This window comes from Dama dama, chromosome 11 (genome assembly GCF_033118175.1).
Source record: "Dama dama isolate Ldn47 chromosome 11, ASM3311817v1, whole genome shotgun sequence".
Lineage (NCBI taxonomy): Eukaryota > Metazoa > Chordata > Mammalia > Artiodactyla > Cervidae > Dama > Dama dama.
Window position 1 is genome coordinate 12,347,777 of NC_083691.1, and position 19,150 is coordinate 12,366,926.

Consider the following 19,150-nt stretch of genomic DNA (forward strand, 5'->3'; position numbering starts at 1 on the left):
ACCAGAAGTACTGAGAATCATAATTGGGTCATTAGTCATTTATTCATTTGACAAATGTTTGATACCTTACTATCCAGCACTGTGATATACTCTAGAAATACAGCAGAGGATATCTGCCTTCAAGGAATGTGTAGTTACAAAATAGCCAAGTGGTGAGCCAGCAGGCAAAACTACTGTAATGTAGTGCAGTGCAGTCAGTCCAAGGTTGGCAAAGGGTTGAGGAGGAGTAGCGGTGGAGGTTAAGATTGGGGAGGGTTTCTTGCACGAGGTGCTGTTTAAGCTTAGTCTATAGAGAGAGTAGAGGGTTTAAGAAGTTAGGGATGGTATTTTGAAAATTTCATTCCAAGAGTTCAGCATCTTATTTCTGAAAATAGATTACTCAGTGGGCTTGGTTGATATTTCTGGCAGAGAGGTGGGAAATCAAATTTCAGAGATCCTTTCTTTCTGTCAGCATCATGGAGTTTGGGGACTAGGTCTACTTTGTGCTCTGGAAGATGAGAGTCCAGGGTCACTCTTGGAAGCTGGGGGCCTTCTCTTCTTAGAGGTTTAGAACATTATCAGCAGTGTATGTATTGAGTTTTAAAAATTTGGTTACAGTAAATATTTGTTGATAGAATAGCAGATGGGATTGGCATGATTTAACCCACTCCAGCCTTAACACTTAATATCTGAGAGGCTCAGAGATTGGGTGAGCTAATAAATAGTACCAAGAGCACTAAGCTTTGAAATCAGGCAACTGATTTAATAACATTAGTTATTAAGCATAAATAAATGTGAATTCATATCTTAGCTCTGTCACTCACCCTATGGGATTGGCCAAATAGCGTCATGTCTCTGTTAAGCACTTTAAAGACATTCTTGTTTAGTTTCAAAACAAGTCTTGTTGAAGCAGATAGTTCTTCAAGGATGAGGAACCCAAGACTCGGATGAGTTACATGCTTATTTTTTATATGTGTTTATATAACTGTGTGTATGTATATTTATATATATGTATATGGCAGGCTTCCCAGGTAGCACCAGTGGTGGTGCCGGTGGTCAAGAATCCATCTGCCAGTGAAGGAGACACAAGAGACACGGGTTTGATCCCTGAGTCGGGAAGATCCCCTGGAGAAGGAAATGGCAACTGGCTCCAGTATGCTTGCTTGGGAAATCCCATGGACAGAGGAGTCTGGGGGGGCTACAGTCCATGGGGTTGCAAAGAGTTGGACACAACTGAGTGCATATGCACGCACACACACAAACACAGATGCACATGAGGGAGTATTAGTTTTACACTTTGTTTGGGATGAAGGAAGCCTCCTTGGAGAGGTAGCATTTGAGATCAGTGGGCCTTTTTGGCAGATGATTTATAGCAGAGTGAACCACAAAGAGCTCCAGTTCTGTAGATCGGTGGTCTGGCCAGTCCTGGCTTTGCCAGTGACTAGTACTTGATCGCAGGTTAGTTATTTCACTCCTTTGGACTATTGTTTCCTCTGTAAAACTGATATGATCATGTTTCCAATAGAGAGTTTTGAGGATTGAATGAAGTAATGCATTTAAGATGCTTAACCAAGTGCTTGGCATACATAAAGTTCTTGCTGTTATTACTGTGGCATCATCATTAACACTGATAAGGATTGGTGGGGAAGTCTTTTCAGACAGAAGATTTGTCCTTTCCATTCTCCTATCTTGATAAAATACTAAGTTTTAATAAATGAGCCTAGTTGTATTTTTCCATTTATGAATCACACATTGAATTATTGTGATTTAGATTTTGTGATTTGCAGAATTTGTTGCAAAAAAAACCCCAAACCAAAAAACCCAACAGAACAGCAGTCACAAGCTCATGGTATTGTATTGCTGTCGCTTGAGTTCAGGACTCATTGTCATTAGGTTGGAAGGATAATCTTTCCTCTTTATATAACTGTACTTCGCAGAGTACAGCTTCCACAACTGTTAGTCAGTTGATCCTAACAGTAGCCTTGTGAGGCATGTAGGGCAAGAGGATTTCAGGAAGCAGAATCCACAGGACCAGGGAAAGGCCTGTATGCTGTTAGTGGCCATTCCAACATTATAGCCCTGGTCTCCTGACTTACACTCTGCTTCTTTTTCTTTAGTTTCCTGTGAATAGAAGTCGTTCAGCAGACCTGAGTTTGTGTTTACTCACTGACATTTACTGGTTGCATGACCTTGTCAGAGTTATTTAATTTGAGTCTTCTGTTTTCCATCTGTCAAATGATGAGACTTTGAACCACACAGGATTATCTGTGATGCTGAATTTACTTTGTGTAATGCTTTATAAGACTTGCTTTGTGCAAACTACTATGTATAAAATAAATAAGAAGGTCCTGTTGTATAGCCCAGGCACTATATTCAGTATCTTTTAATAACCTATAATGAGAATATGAAAAGTATATATGAATAATTAAATCACCCTGCTCTACACCAGAAATTAACACAACTTTGTAAATCAACTATACTTCAATTAAAAAAAAAGTTGCTTTGGGTAATGTTGTCAGGGAATGTGTATTAAGATGCAACTTTATTCATTAGTGTCTTATTTTCCTAGTGATAATGTCAGTAGGAAATATTCCTATTTCAGTGTTGCTGCTTATTTATTTAAGGATAATATCTTTGATAGTGATGTGAGGACTCCATCTTGCAAAAACGTAGGAGATCTGGGAGTGTTTGGATGGATGAGTGAACACTTCACAAAACAACCGAATTCATTTTTCACATCACTACTTGTGTTGTGTTACTTGGTCTTTCCCTTTTGTGTGTCTCTGTCTCTCTCTCTCTGCTTAATATTACTCAGATGGTTGAACACTTTAAACCTTTTCAGCTAATAACAAAATACATCGTTTTAGAAGTTTGAGGTTTGTTTCCCATTGGAAATTTATATGAGGGGATGCTTTTTACATCTGAATATCATTTGTTCATGAGTGTTTATCAGTTATTTATATACTGTCTTTGTGAACCTCTGTCAGAGGTAGGTGAATATATTGTTCTATAAATACCATATTAATTGGAAATTACAAAATGTAGAGTAGAGGTTCAGTTCAGTTCAGTCGCTCAGTCGAATCCGACTGTGACCACATGGACTGCAGCATGCCAGAGTAGAGGTTAAGTAGAACAAATTATTTTTATACTCTTATTCTTTCTTGAAGTACTAAATATATACATATGCATTTGTTTATTAAGTTGTTGAGTTATTATGAAAACCCTAATTTTAAGTTTTCTGATAACTGAGAAAATCTGTGTTAAGGAAGAAATTTTGCATTTTACCTATCTTTTTCTGTATGATAGGTTGGGTAAAATTACTGAGGATAACTTGAAAGTGCAATTTATGAGTAAGAAGACTCTTTAGTTGGCATCTATATTTTAAGAGACAGGTGAGAAAGAAGTCGTCCTGTGAAAAGTACGGGTATTTTCTGTGGGTCATGGATGTTTTTGTTCCCTTTCCCATATGTGGCAAGCTAAGAGCACTTATTAAATTGCAGTTTTACAAATACTGTTGTACTGAATATACCATGAGTCAAGTCATAGTTATGTGACTTATTCATAATAATAGGATAACTTAAGATACTATATCAGAAATTCATATTTTTTATTATCCACATGAGGAAAACAGTTTAATAAGTGTTTGCACTTGAGTGGATTTGACTTAAATAAAAAAACTATCTGCCAATTAGGAAGATCAAAACTCAGTTTAGTAAAAAATTTAACATAGGCTAAGAAGCTTTTTTAAAAGTGGAATAAGTGCACTGGGTAATGGATTAAACATAAACCTTGTTTATGACATGCTTTCATTTGCCAATGGATAGTCTGTTTTTGTATTATTATTTTTAAAAAATTTTATTTATTTTTGGCTGCGCTGGGTCTTCGTTGCTGCGGCGCGGTCTTCTCTCTCATTGTGGCGAGTGGACACTACTCTGCAGCTCTTTGTTGCAGTGCATCATGGGCTTCTCACTGCAGTGGCTTCCTGGTAGCAGAGCTCGGACTCCAGGTGCCTACGCTTCAGTAGTTGCAGCTTGCAGGCTCTAGAGCGAGGGTTCAGTAGTTGTGGCGCATGGGCTTAGTTCCTGTGTGGTATGTGGAGTTTCCCTGGACCAGGGCTCAAACCAGCGTCTCCTGCTTTGGTCGGGGGATTCTCATCCACCGGACCACCGAGGGAAATCCCTGTTTGTATTATTTTTAAAATTTAATAAGCTTCTGTGAGCCCACCATCAGAACAAAAGTTAATCCTTAATAACCTACATCTGACTCATAGGTTCTCCCTATGAAGTCTCCCTTCATTGGTTCTCCCAGCCACCCCATCCCAGTGCCTTTCCGTGGTAGCATTCTCAGCTTGAATTCTGTATTCACTGTTCCCTTGTTTCTGGTTTTGTGTATGACTTTATCATATCTTTATAGATTCTTAGATAGCATATCTTTTTATTTGGTTTTAATTTTACAAAAAAGATACTCTATATGTAGCCATTTGGGACATAGTATTTTTACTTAATATTGCATTGCTGAGGTTTATTCATATTTCTGTATGTCTCTATAGTTCCTTCACATTGCTGAATAACAAGTTTAATACATTAATATACCATAGTGTATTCATTTATTTTTCTGTAAATGGGCATTTTGCATGTTTTCCAGGATTTTGCTTTTTTGCACAGTTTTGCTATGAACATGCTAATGTACATGTCTTGTCTCTGTATGTGTGTATTTCTCTTTGTGTATACCTAGGAGTCAAATCCCTGAGTACGAGATTATTTGATTTGTGGAAATTACACCAAACATTTTTTCCCATCTATCTATAAAAGACTTTATGGATCTATTTCCTTTTCAACACTTAATATTGCCAGACTTAATTTTTAAAGCTTTTAGTGGATATAAAGTGGTTTTCATTTTTATTGGTCTTGTGGTTTCCCCCCTTGTGAAAAGGTTATGACTTTTTCCTCCTCCCTCTTCTGTGTTGTCTGTGCTTTTCTTTTGGATTTTAAGTCATCTTTCTATATTTTTGATACTTCAGTTGGGTGTATGTTTTCCTGAAGTCTTTCCAGTTTGTAGCTAATTCTTTGAACTTTCTTTGGGGTGGTTTTTTTTGATGAACAGAAGTTCTAGATTTTAATATACTCATATTTTGTAGTCAGCACTTTTGTGTTTTTAAGGAATCCTCTGCCTTTTTTTCATTTCATATGCCAATACCTGTTCATGTTAAAGCTGACATTTAAATTCCTGAGATTGCAATGATAGAATAACAGTGAAGGAAGAAGATAGTTTAGAAAAATGAAAGCAGAATGAGGAGCATATTAGAATGTGTGTGTGATCTGTTTTGGCCAACTGTTGTGGAAAAGTGATGTTGCCGTCACTCCCCTCTTCACTCACTGTGTTCCATCCACAGTACTATCCTTGCTATTTCTCAAACAATGCACACAATCCCCACCCTTGAAGCCTAGCTATTAGTAGTTTATCCCTGACATCCACACAATTCCTCTACTTCTTCAGGTGCCTGCTCAAATGTCACCTCATTATGAGCCCAACTCTGATTACCCTATATAAAATAACAACCCCTCCTCCAAAACACCTCTGATCCTGTTATCTCCATATAAGATTTACTACTGGCATTTGATGTCTTTACTTTGCTTAATCTTTGTTTTGGACATATAGAGCAGTTCTGGCACCCAAGGAGAAACGCAAATGAATTTCTCAAAATATTTTCTCATACACCATCACATTCTATTCTTAAAACAGCCCTGAAAATTAGTGAAAAAATACAATGCTATAAATTTTTTAATAAACTTCTAAAATGCGAAAGCACAAATATACAAAGATGTTAAATGATTTGTCTGTGATCACACATTGGTAGAGCTATCCCTAGAATTGGGGCTGGGTCTCTAGCAACTTTACATTTCATACTACTACGTCTAAAGAGCAGGTATATATTTAATTTTGTAGAGTGATCTTTAAAAGATCTAGTTCTTTAGATCATGATCAAACTTGAAGTAAAGGCTGAACTATATGTGCCACAGTACCTATTTATTGTCTTCTTACTAAGCGGCTGTGATAGAAGGTCATCAGAGTATCTTTAGAATTTACAGATTTGGGGACAATTCCGATCAAAAACCAAAGGGGTGTGGGGGAATGAATGTGCCAGTAAGCAGTATTCTCTGCCCTACTGTGCCCAAGACAGCACACTTTAGTGTAAACCAGCACCTTGGTAATAAACAAGGTTCAGACACTGTCTTTGGTTTTCAAAAGACTTTTTGTCATTCTACAGAACAGAGCATCACAAAGAAACCATATCTGGAGACAGAATGGACAAGAGTATTTCCCCTAGTTAGGTTTGCAAAATAACTTCAGAACTTGCAATCTAGTTATAAGTAAGGAGTAATGTTTAAAAAAAAAAAAAAAATCACCAACTTTAAAACAAAAGAAGTCATTTTGTTTTCACCCTAGCAAAATAAACAATAAGTCTTAAATGTCAAAAACTGCATAAATTCAAGTATTACATCAATACAGAAAATTTTTCATATACAGCAGTGCTAAAAATGAAGAAATATATCAGATTTGTCAATAATATAACAATTTAATTTCCAGCCTCTTGCTAGCACTCATTCTCCCTTTCTGGCATACTCTGCCACAGTTGGAAACTGTGTATCTAGGTCAGAAAAGACAAGCAGCTTTTCAGAACAGCTCAATATCTTTGGCACAAGTGTTGATATTATAATTCAACCCTTTCACAAACTCCCTTTAAAATACAACCTGTTGTAAATCACAAGATTAGTACTGCACAGACAGTACAATATTCTAATATTTATGAAAAGCCACTGGAAAAAATACTAAAATGCTAGATTTAGAAAACTGATGAAAAACATGAGACAGGCAACACAGTGTAATTAGTGTAAGAGCAATAGATTTAGGGTCAGAAGATGTGCCTTCTAGTTCCAACTCTGCTACAGTAAGCTGTCCAATTTTAAATAAATTTCAACCTCACTGAGCCTCAATGCTTTCATTTACAAAAGTAAAAGGGTTAGACTACACCTAGATTACTTTATAGGTGCCATCTGTTTAAAACGTGATTCCATGACAAACAGGAAATCTACAAGTATATTTTATATGACACTGCTTAAATGTATTCCTTAAGAGTATATATTTTCACAGTGTAATCAAATAGTGCAGATTCATGTCGATATTTGGTAGAAACCAATATAATACTGTAAGCAATTATCCTTCAATTAAAAATAAATAAATAAAAATAGTGTAGCTAAAACTAAAAAAACACAATTGAAAAATCTGAATGCTGAAAAGCTGACAACATTATGGAATTATTTCTGGGGTTGATAATGAACTGTGGGTTTCTTTTGGGAGAGTGGTAGATATATACTATGCAGAGATTAGTGTATATAGTAAAGTATTTACAGATGAAATTAAGTGAAAATCTGGAATCTTCTCTAAAATAATCTAGTTGAGGGGATGAGAGAGAGTGAAGTAAGGCTGGCCATATGTTAATAATTACTGAAAACTGATGACAGACATTTTCTCTGTACTTCACAGGGTTCTCTCTAGTTGTAAAGGTTTGAACATTTCTGTAATAAGGTTTTTAAACAGGAAAAAATTCTATCAAGAATCTAAACAACTTTCAGCTTATCTGTAGTAAAATGAGATTGTCATATTTTCTTCAGTACAACAAACATGTCTGCTTTAGAGAATCCACGATGTAACTGTGCAAACCAAAGCAGGTAAAATTATAGAAGGATAAAACCAGTGAAGGAAGCAATTCAGTAATAATTGATAGTAAAAAATGTGGAGATACTACAAGCAACAATACTATTCTGAGAAACTCCAATACATAAAACACAGTAAGATAACAGCAATATTCACTATAGCACTTTTCATAATCATAAAATACTGGAAACCTAAATGTCCATCAACAAGAAAATGAAGATATAAACTATTCAGTAAATGAACTACAGTGATACATTTTACCATCTAAATTCAAAACAAGGTTGAGTGAAAAGGTTACAGTTGCAAAATAATAAGTACAAAATGATGGCTTTTATTTAATAATCTTGAAAATGTATAAAATATTCCATATAATTTATAGATACAAACACACACACTTCTTTCAGTATAAACATCCAACACAACACACAAAAAATTCAAGAGTAGTTATTCCTGGGAAAAGAGGGATCAGGGAGGGATATACACACAGTACTTATCTGAGATACTATTTCTTAGAAAAACAATCTGAAGCAAATTTGGCAAAATATTAATAAGTAAGAAAAGCTGTGTGTGGTAAGTATACAGTTTTTTGTTAACATTCTATTTTGTCTGTATGCATGAAATATTTTAAATTTAAAATATTGAGAAACAAAAGGGATTTTGCTTGGTCCTCTTAAATAGGAAAGTACCTTAGCTCCAGCTGTAGCCTTTGGGGATTAACAGCTATTTCAGTTTAAACTAAATACTGACATTGGACATATCACCCTAGGAAGCTCCCCCATCAAGAAAGATTATAAGGTTTTTTTTTAAAGTGGAATGAGACATATTCTTACATAGAATTTGACTAGGGGAACAACCAAAGACTTTCAAAGTATCAGAGGGTGTAAGCTAAAGCCACTGTCACTGTTAGAAAGGTCCCAAAGCACACTACAGGAGGCAGTACTCCTCAGAAACATTCCAATTTTAAATTAAAAGGCAAGTAATATTTGTGTTGGGGTTTCTATGGAAAGTCTAAGGTGCTTTCCAAATTTCTCTAACCTGGCAGAAATCAACCTCCAAGTTCTGTCACCCCTGTAGATTTTGTCTTATAGGCTTTTGCTATAGGAAGATCTAGGTTTGGTCATAGACATTGTTATGGGAGGGCTTCCCCAAGGTCTCAGCAGTAAAGAACCAGTCCACCAATGGAGGAGACATGGGTTCAATCCCTGAGTTGGGAAGATCCCCTGGAGGAGACATGACAACCCACTCCAGTATTCTTGCCAGGAGAATCCCATGGACAGAGGATCCCTTGTGGGCTACACATGGGGTCACAAACAGTTGGGTGAGGGGATAAGACCAAGAAGTTAATGAGAATCAGATTATTGGAGATTTATAGGCCATTATTAGGTGTTTACTCAGAAGCCAGAAGCCACTGGAAGGTTCTGAGCAGAGAAATGATATGACCTAATTTTAAAAAAGCTTTTAATTTTATAATGGAATGTAGTTGGCTTACAGTGTTGTTTCGGGTGTACAGCAGAGTGATTCAGTTGTGCGCGTATGTATATCCTTCAAATTCTTTTCTCATTGTTACAGAGCATTGAGTAGAGTTCCCTGTGCTCTACAGTAGATCCTTGTTGATTATCTATTTTATAAAGAGTATGTATGTATTAATCCCAACCTTCTAATTTATTCTCCCCCTAACGTTTCTCCTTTGGTAACTATAAGTTTGTTTTCCAAGTAAGTGAATCTGTGTCTGTTTCACAGTAAGTTCATTTGTATCATTTTTTTAGATTTCACTTATAAGTGATATCATATGATATCTGTCTTTGCCTGTCTGACTTCTCTTAGTAGGATGATCTCTAGGTCCATCAGTGTTGCTGCAAACGGCATTATTTCATTCTTTTTTGGCTGAATAATGTTCTATTGTGGGCTTCCCAGGTGGTGCAGTGGTCAAGACTCCACTTGCTACTGCAGGAGATGCAAGAGGTGTGGGTTCAATTCCTAGGTGGGAAAAACTCCCTGTAGTAGGAATTGGCAATCTCTTCCAGTGTTCTTGCCTAGAAAATTCCATGGACAGAGGAGCCTGGCAGGCTGCAGTCCATGGGGTTGCAAAAGAGTCGGACACGACTGAACGACTGAGGACAATATTCCACTGTATATATGTACCACATTTCTTTTATTTGTCCATCTGTTGAGGGACATATGGGTTGCTTTCTTGTCTTGGCTGTGACATGACCTAATTTAAATTTTAAAGGGAACACTGTAGATGCTCTTACTGAGAATGAACTTAAGGTGGGGAAACAAGAGAACAAGGTAAAGGTGAAGGATTTTGTGGTGGATTAGATGTGGGTGTGAGAGGAAGAGAGGTGTCAAGGATGACTCTCCTTAGTTTTTGGCCTGAGCTTTTGGAGGATGGGGTAGTTGGCTTCTGAGAGAGGGGAGACCAGGAGTGGTAAAGATTTTTTTTTGTTTGTAAAGTTTGTTGTGTTTTTTTGAGGGGCAGATCAGGAGTTGGTTTGAGACACATTACGTTTAAGATGTTTATTAGATATTCAGGTGGGTATGCTGGTTATGTACTTGAATGGAGTCTGGAACTCAGGGAGGTATAAATTTGAGAGTCTTCAGTGTATACATGGTATTTAAAGCATCAAGCCTGGATGATCCTGCCAAGGGAATGGTCTAAGATAGTAAAGAGATTAAAGGTGAGGTCTGTGTCCAGAGGCATTCTAACATTTAGATTGTGGAGATAAGAAAGAAAGAGTAATTTATGAAGTAGGAAGAGAGAGGTGTACTGGGTTGGGAGCCAAGGGAGGCAGAAGGTTTAAGTGTGGAGAAGTCAGCTATGTCACCGGTTGCTGAAGGTAGACTAAGGCAAGGACTGAGAATTGTTCACGGCACTAAACACCATGGAAGTCCTATGGGACCTGACAAGAACTGTTTGAGTGAAGCATTGGGGTAAGAGGCTAATTGAGGTGAGTTTAAGAGAGAATGGGAGAAGAGAAAATGGAAACCAAAGTGTAAACTCAAAGAATCATGCCCTAAAAGGGGCAGAGAAACAGGCTGTGGGGAGGCAAGAATCAAGGAAAGTTATTTGAGAGGAGAGGGATCATTACTGGAGTGATATTCTTCTTTGATTTTTTGTTTTGACCACCTGCATGGCATGCAGAACTAGCATGGTATGCAAAATGACCCTTAGGGAATTCAACCTGTATCCCTTTCAGAGGAAGCATGGAGTCTTGGCCACTGGGGAAATCCTGGAGTGATATTCTTGAGGGGATGGGATGTAGAGGATTTGAGTAGAGAGATTTCCACTAGATAGGAATAGGGACAATTCATTTGTAATAACAGGAAGGAAAGAATAATATATGGGAAAAGAAACAGCATGGTTGATATTTTGCTTGAAATAGGAAGCAGTCAAACCAATCAGTCTGAAAGGAAATCAGCCGCAAATATTCAGTTGGAAGGAATGATGCTGAAGCTGAAGCTCTAATACTTTTGGCTGCCTGATGTAAGGTGCCGACTTAATTGGAAAAAACCCTGATGCTGGGACAGATTGAAGGCAAGAGGAGAAGGGGGTGACAAAGGGTGAGGTGTTTGGATGGCATCACCATCTCAATGGACGTGAGTTTGAGCAAACTCCAGGAGATGGTGAAGGATAGGGAAGCCTGGCGTGCTGCAGTCCATAGGGTCGCAAAGAGTCGGACAGGACTTAGTGACCGAAGAACAACAGTAAAGGAAGCAGAAGGAATGTGAGGATATGGGAAGAAGATATAGATGTGAAGAGATGAGAGAAGATGTGAAATTATACTTAGGAAAGTGGGAAGTAAATATTTGTTTTCATTGAGTCTCCTTGGACATTGCAGGATGTTTAGCAAATGCCAGGGTTCTACCTTGTGACAGCCAGAACACTTTACCTCACATTTGTAAATCCCTGAAGGTTGCAGTACCACCCCTGCTTGGATTGGAAACTGTTGGTTATTTCTTTTAAGGTTAGGTCATGAATTTGGAAAAGCAAACAAACACTACTGTGTGATCTGCCCCCCGCCCCCCCCTTTCCAGTGTTACTGGTGGGGTATAGTTAAAAGGGTTGGGATTTTGCCAGGATAGGATAACAAAGGGGATTGCTGGTGAAAGTGAGTGATGTATGATGGATTGTGTAACTTCAATTGAATAAAGACAAAAATGAGGGCATGCAAAGGGTGGAGGGACTCTGAAAAGTGCTGGGGTTAGCAGATTGTGGGCCCTGGTGGGGAGTGGGTACCTGGGGTAGGAAAGGAGATGAGAACATGGGAGGAATGGAGTAGAAGCAATGGAGAGTTCAGAATTTTAGAAGGATCATCTATCTGGTTATGGAAATTACGAAAAATTATGCCAGGAGTTAGAGGTGACCTAAGTAGTAATTAGGTCCTGAAGGAGTGGGAGAGGGTTTGGAGGATTAATCCAAGATGGGTGAAATAAGTCAAAGAAATAGTAGAAATTGTGCTTATGGAAGAAGAGTCTGAAATTCCCTGGAAGTCACTATAATGATGACCGCCATGCAAATGTGTGGGAAGAGAAGGTGACCTTTCAGGTGGAGGCTTCTAAGTTATGGCTCTCTCTAAGGAAAAAGAAATCTAGGGTTAAATTCAAATTTTTATTGAGCCTCTCCTGAGTGCAGGGCATGGTACTGGATGCTGTGGAGATAAAGGTAAGTAATTTCATTAATTAGCTTATGATAAAAATAATGAAAACTGAGTAAGAGAAGTGTCATAAAGGAAGTTGAAACAGGACTGGATGACTCAAGGAAGATATTATATTAACCTCAAGTATTGGGTAAGGCTTCCTGGAAGGGTAGATTTGAGATGGACATTTGATGACTGGAACAAGGACAGATCATGGTGGAGCAGAGGTTGCAGTCTAGATAAGGAAAAGGGTTACTGTGAAGCTTAGTGTTAGCACATTGCATGGTATTCTGGGGAAGATTCATTACTTTCTTTTTGGTTAGAACTATAGTGATGAGAGAAATGACAGGGACGGAATTGCATTTGTGTTGTATTATGGAGGGCCTTGGTGACAGTATCTCAGTGGAGTACCAGTTGTTTAGCTAATGAGTAGTCATCGAAGGTTTTAAAGGGGAGCTTGATGTTCTCAGAGTTTTCACCAAAGATGGGCTGAAGCAGGGATAGAAGAGTTTAGGAGAGGATTAATTCTTGTAACTAGTAAAACATGGCAAAACTGTGCACAGTGGAGATCAAATTGTCAACATCTGCTGGATCATTGAAAAAGCAAGAGAGTTCCAGAAAAACATCTATTTCTGCTTTATTGACTATGTCAAAGCCTTTGACTGTGTGGATCACAATAAACTGTGGAAAATTCTGAAAGAGATGGGAATGTCAGACCACCTGACCTGCCTCTTGAGAAACCTGTATGCAGGTCAGGAAGCAACAGTTAGAACTGAACATGGAACAACAGACTGGTTCCAAATAGGAAAAGGAGTACGTCAAGGCTGTATATTGTCACCCTGCTTATTTAACTTCTATGCAGAGTACATCATGAGAAACGCTGGGCTGGAGGAAGCACAAGCTGGGATCAAGATCGCTGGGAGAAACATCAATAACCTCAGATATGCAGATGACAACACCCTTATGGCAGAAAGTGAGGAAGAACTAAAGAGCCTCTTGATGAAAGTGAAGGAGGAGAGTGAAAAAGTTGGCTTAAAGCTCAACATTCAGAAAACTAAGATCATGGCATCCGGTCCCATCACTTCATGGCAAATAGATGGGGAAACAGTGGAAACAGTTGCTGACTTAATTTTTCTGGGCTCCAAAATCACTGCAGATGGTGACTGCAACCATGAAATTAAAAGACGCTTACTCCTTGGAAGGAAAGTTATGACCAACCTAGACATAGACAGCATATTAAAAAGCAGAGACATTACTTTGCCAACAAAGGTCTGTCTCGTCAAGGCTATGGTTTTTCCAGTGGTCATGTATGGATGTGAGAGTTGGACTATAAAGAAAGCTGAGCGCCGAAGAATTGATGCTTTTGAACTGTGGTGTTGGAGAAGACTCTTGAGAGTCCCTTGGACTGCAAGGAGATCCAACCAGTCCATCTTGAAGGATATCAGTCCTGGGTGTTCATTGGTAGGACTGATTTTGAAGCTGAAACTCCAATACTTTTGCCACCTGATGCGAAGAGCTGACTCATTTGAAAAGACCCTGATGCTGGGAAAGATTGAAGGCAGGAGGAGAAGGAGATGACAGAGGATGAGATGGTTGGATGGCATCACCGATTCAATGGACATGGGTTTGGGTGGACTCCGGGAGTTGATGATGGACAGGGAGGCCTGGCATGCTGCGGTTCATGAGGTCGCAAAGAATCGGACATGACTGAGCGACTGAACTGAACTGATACACAGTAATGTACAAGACTTTCAAATCTTTGAATTATAAACATCCTTAGTAGTAAAAGAAGGAGTGAGACTCAGGATTTCCATTCTTATGCTATATCAGGAGCTTGCTTCATTTATGTTTTCTTTACTTGACTTTCAAACAGCATAGTCTTCATTTTCCTGTCTCTCAGGCCACTTCACTGATTCTAGTTGTGACTCTTTTTCCTTTTCCATGTTCATTAATCATCATCCTTTGGTGATCTTGTGGCTTTACATACTACCTATATGCTGAAAAGCCCCAAACTTGTGTCCTAATCTAGACCTCTCTTCTCAACTCTAGGTTCATATCCAGTTACCCACTTGGCTATCTAATAATTATCTCAAATTCAACATGTCCAAAACTGAATTCCTGATCTTTATCCCAAAACCTCTTCTGCATGCACCTTCCATAACTCAGTTACTCAAACCAAAAACCTTGAAATCAGTCCTGAGGCCTCCACTTCACTCCCACTCCGCATCCATTGTACTACGAAGACCTGCCATCTTTCCCTTAAGAATGTATTCATACTCTGATTGCTAAACTCTCTTAGTGATACACCCTTCCTTCCACCCTTGCCCTCTTTACTATGTATTTCAACATAGCAATCATAGTGATCTTTTTAAGACGTAGTCAAATATTGTCCCTTCTCTACTCAAAGCAGTCTAAGGGTGTCTCACTCAGTAGAAGCCATAATCCTCACTCAGTAGAAGCCATAAAGTGACTAGAAAGATCTCCTGTATTAGGAGTTGACAAACTATGGCCCTGGGACCACTTTGATATGCTGCCTGTTTTTGTATGAGCTGTGGGCTAAGAGTGATTTTTATGTTTTTTTAGTATATGTACTGCTGAAGCGAGCACGATTTTTATGTTTCTAAATGGTTAAAAAAGTGGTATTTTGTGACATGAACATTAGATGAAGTTGAAATTTCAGTGCCTATAAATAAAAGTTGAATTGGAATACAGCCACACCCAATTGTTTGCATACTGTCTTATGGCTACATGTGCACTACAGAGGCAGAGTTGGTTAGAGACCTTCTGGTTCCAAAGCCTAATGTACTTTTTATTTGGTCCATTAAAGAAAAAGTTTGCCAGCTTCTGCCTTGTGTGGTCTGGTCCCTTACTTCCACCCGCAGTCCTCACTGCCCTTCTCTCCTCACGCACCCCGCTTCAGCCTTCCAGCCACAGTGGTCTCCTTGTTGTGTCTCCATCTGACCAGGCACATTGTTTTTCCCCTGTCAGAAATACTCATTCCTGAGATCTCTGCATGGCTCATGCCCTTTCCCCATCAAGGTTTATCAGGCATCAGCTTCTCAATGAAGGCCAACCATAATCCTACCCTCCTCTGTGTAGTATCTGCACGTATTTATGCTGTCCCCTGCTTTCTTCCCCATAGCACTTCACACTTTCTCACATACTGTTTAGATTACTTATTTTTACATTTATTGTGTTTTGGTTGTTTCCCCCACTTGGGACTTAGAAGAGTGGGAATTTTTGTCCGTTTTGTTCACTGATCCAATTTAAGCACCTAGAGCAGTGGCTGGCTTATTATAGATGTTCAATGAAGACTTCTTGAGATGCACTGAATTATTGGTTCTTTAACCAAATGAGTCATCTGACTGGTGGGTACAGCTCTCTCATTCTGTCCCTGTTGTCAGGAATGGGGAAGGGCTAGCGTGTGTGCCTTCAGTGAGGAGATGTGTTTTCTCGTTACCACTTCCTTGAATGGGTTACTTGATAACATCTTTTCCATCTGTTCCCTGATAGTAAGTGTTCAGAAAGCTTTCTGATTGACTTAGCTGGCTTGCGCAGTGCATTTTATGTTAGGAGTGCAGCTGTCCTGCTATCTTTATTTACACTATTAATTGAGTAGGGACGTTTTTGCCTGTGCCCAGTGTTGCAAGGCTTCAAATGATGTGGTGGGATTGAACTTTCCCATCATGATAGGTGTTTCCAGGTAGGAATGAAAAGCTGGATTTTTGGAGTAGGTCTCTGTAATTTATGGGTTTTCCAGTTTAGCTTTCTCATATGTGCCTTTTTAATATAGAAAATAAAAGGAAATTTCCAGAGGAGAATACTGAAATTCAGTATTTTTTTTTTCAAGTTACTATTGTACAGAAAATGCCACCATGTAGGAAAAGTTTATTTGAAGGGATTTGGAAGAATTATTGAATTTATATGTACTTGCTCTTGTTTTAATGTATCTCAATTGGTTCATTTTCGTATGCCCTGTACTATCAAGCACAGTACCAAGTACAGAATAGATGATAAATAAGTATGTATTTACTAGTAAATCTCTTTATCTTAAACTAATCCTCTTGGTGTATCAGTGAGATGTCTTTTTCTTATTTTATATTTGCCCATCTTTAATATAGTGAACAATAATGACAAACCTAGACAGTGTATTAAAAAGCAGAGACATCACTTTGCCCGCAAAGGTCATATATAGTCAAGTCTATGGTTTTTCCAGTAGTCATGTTTGTATTTGAGAGTTGGGCCATAAGAAGGCTGAGTGCAGAAGAATTGATGCTTTTGAACTGCGGTGTTGGAAAAGACTCTTGAGTTCCTTGGACTGCACGGAGGTCAAACCAGTCTATCCTAAAGGATATCAACCCTGAATATTCATTGGAAGGGCTAATGCTGAAACTGAAGCTCCAGTACTTTGGCCACCTAATGTGAAGAGTTGACTCACTGGAAAAGACCCTAAGGCGGGAGGAGAAGGGGACAACAGCCAAAAAGATGGTTGGATGTCATCACCAACTCAGTGGACATGAGTTTGAGCAAGCTCTGGGAGATGGTGAAGGACAGGGAGGCATGGTGTTGCTGCAGTCCATGGGGTTGCAGTGAGCTGGGCATGACTGAGTGGCTGAACAACAAAATAGTTTTCTGGTGATGGGTGTAGGCTTTTCCATGTGTATAGGCTTTTTTCCATGCCATCTGCAGATATTGACAGGATTACTTGTTCCTTTCCAGTTTGAATTATCTTTATTTCTTTTTCTTCTCTGATAGCTGTGGCTAGGATTTCCAAAACTATGTTGAATAAAAGTGGTAAATATGGGCCCAGAGCTTGATGTTTGGGTAGGGTGTTTACTCTCCATACTAATGACTGAAAAATGCTATTGGTGATCCATAATTTCTCCACTATGTCAGCTTTTCTTTTTTTTTTTTTTTAAAAGATTTATTTGGTTGCATTTGTTCTTAGTTGTGGCACATGGGCAGAACACCCAGGCTCAGTACTTGCAGAACATGGGCTTAGTTGCTCCATTTTATGTGAGATCTTAGTTCCCTGACCAGGGACCAAACCTGCATCCCCTGCTTTGCAAGGTTGATTCTTAAACCACAAGACCACCAGGCAAGTCCCACTACATCAACTTTTACTTTTTACTTTTACATCAAGTTTATACATTCTTCTCTCTTTTTCTGTTTTCAACCAACTTTCATAATATGTTTGACTTACTGGTTTTACCTTTTTATAGAGAGCAGCTTGTGGATTTTGTTTTCAGTTCTCATGTAAATGTACAGCAGGCTTTGGCTGCAGGATTCACAACCAAGTACTGAATGGTTGAATCCTCTAGAATGGAGTGAGGTTGGAAATGGGAAATGCAAAAAACTCTAAATAGTATATTATGATCTTTATACAAAAGATAAAATTCTAGTGACAGGGTGGTCTTTGAAATGTCTCTTACCATTGATCATGTTTTAGTTTGTGTCTTAACTTTGTTGTATAAAAGGACCCTGTGATTTGCAGTATATGTATGTTCCCTCTTTACTTTGATTTGATAGATGGAGTAATCAAATAAGTTCCATCTGTTGTTTTTGTTCAGTCGCTTAGTTGTGTCTGACTCTTTGCAACACCATGCATAGCAGCATGCCGGGCTTCCCTGTCCTTCACTATCTCCCAGCGTTTGTTCAAACTCATGTCCATTGAGTTGATGATGTCATCTCATCTTGTTGTCCCCTTCTCCTCCTACCGTCAATCTTTCCATAATTAGTTGTTAGGTAACTTAAAAAACTCAATCTTCACTGGCTTATTTCAGGTGGATTTTGTAAGTCAGAGTCGGGGAAGTTGGTTATAAGATGTGAATTGTGTTGCATGTAGGTCACAACTTAGTATCATTTGACTATGAATATGGATCTGTTTTTTTCATTTGTAGTGTTGGGTAGAGTTAAATGTCACATTTAACTTTGCTGGTCCTAAAAATTAAAAAAGGATCTTTTTTTCTTTAAGAGAGTAACTGTTAGGAAATTATTGTGGATAAAAGTAAAAGGGGGATTTCCTTATTTAAGGGAAAATTTAAAGGAAGTATTCTTGCCTGGAAAATTCCATGGACAAAGGAGCCTGGTGGGCTACAGTCCGTGGGGCTGCAGGGAGTCAGACACGACTGAGCACACAACACACACAACACTGAGGTGAAGAGGAAGCTGTTTCTTGTGGGTGTTTATGTATTCTTTGGTGTGTGTTTCTCCTGATAGTCATGTAATGTATATATTCTATTTTAATAGTCTCTAGTTTTCCTTTCTTTCTTCTTTTTTTTTTTAAATTTACAGCTGGCTTGTAGTATATAAGGACCTCAGTAGTGTTCAGAAAAGCTTATTTTTACCTTACCTGGAATAAAGTCTCATAAAAGTGGAACATAGGGGTAATAGAATAAGTCTTAGACCTCTGGGCATAGATATGCTTGGGATTCTGGTGACAGGCATTCCTGGGCAGTGAACTAAGGATTGGGTGAATACCAACAGGGTGGCCTAGCGCTGCATGTAGGCTGACAGGGCACTGAAGCCTCTGGGGAGCTAGGAGAGGAGAGCCCACAAAGCAGGCCGAATTCCAGGCCTGAAATGATGAAAGAAGAGACGTTGTCCCAGCATGTATTGTGAGTCTGATGGCAGTGTCAAATGGAAAAGTCTCATGGTTACAAGCAAAGGTGTTATATTTCCAGGTGTCCTTATCTACTTTTCAGATAGGCCTGACTGATGCCAATTTCTGTTGAAAATATCATGGTTAATTGCAACATTTCCCCCACCAATAGTAGTATTAAATTTTCTGGTTGTATTTCTTTACTAAATCTGTGTTT

At 38.6% G+C, this 19,150-nt stretch overlaps 1 protein-coding gene across 5 annotated transcripts in view; it reads left to right on the forward strand.

Moving 5' to 3' along the window:
• The window catches only part of STRBP (spermatid perinuclear RNA binding protein), a 136,741-nt gene that overhangs the window by 53,415 nt on the left and 64,176 nt on the right, over positions 1-19,150 (forward strand). The gene's annotated exons all lie outside the window — the stretch shown is intronic.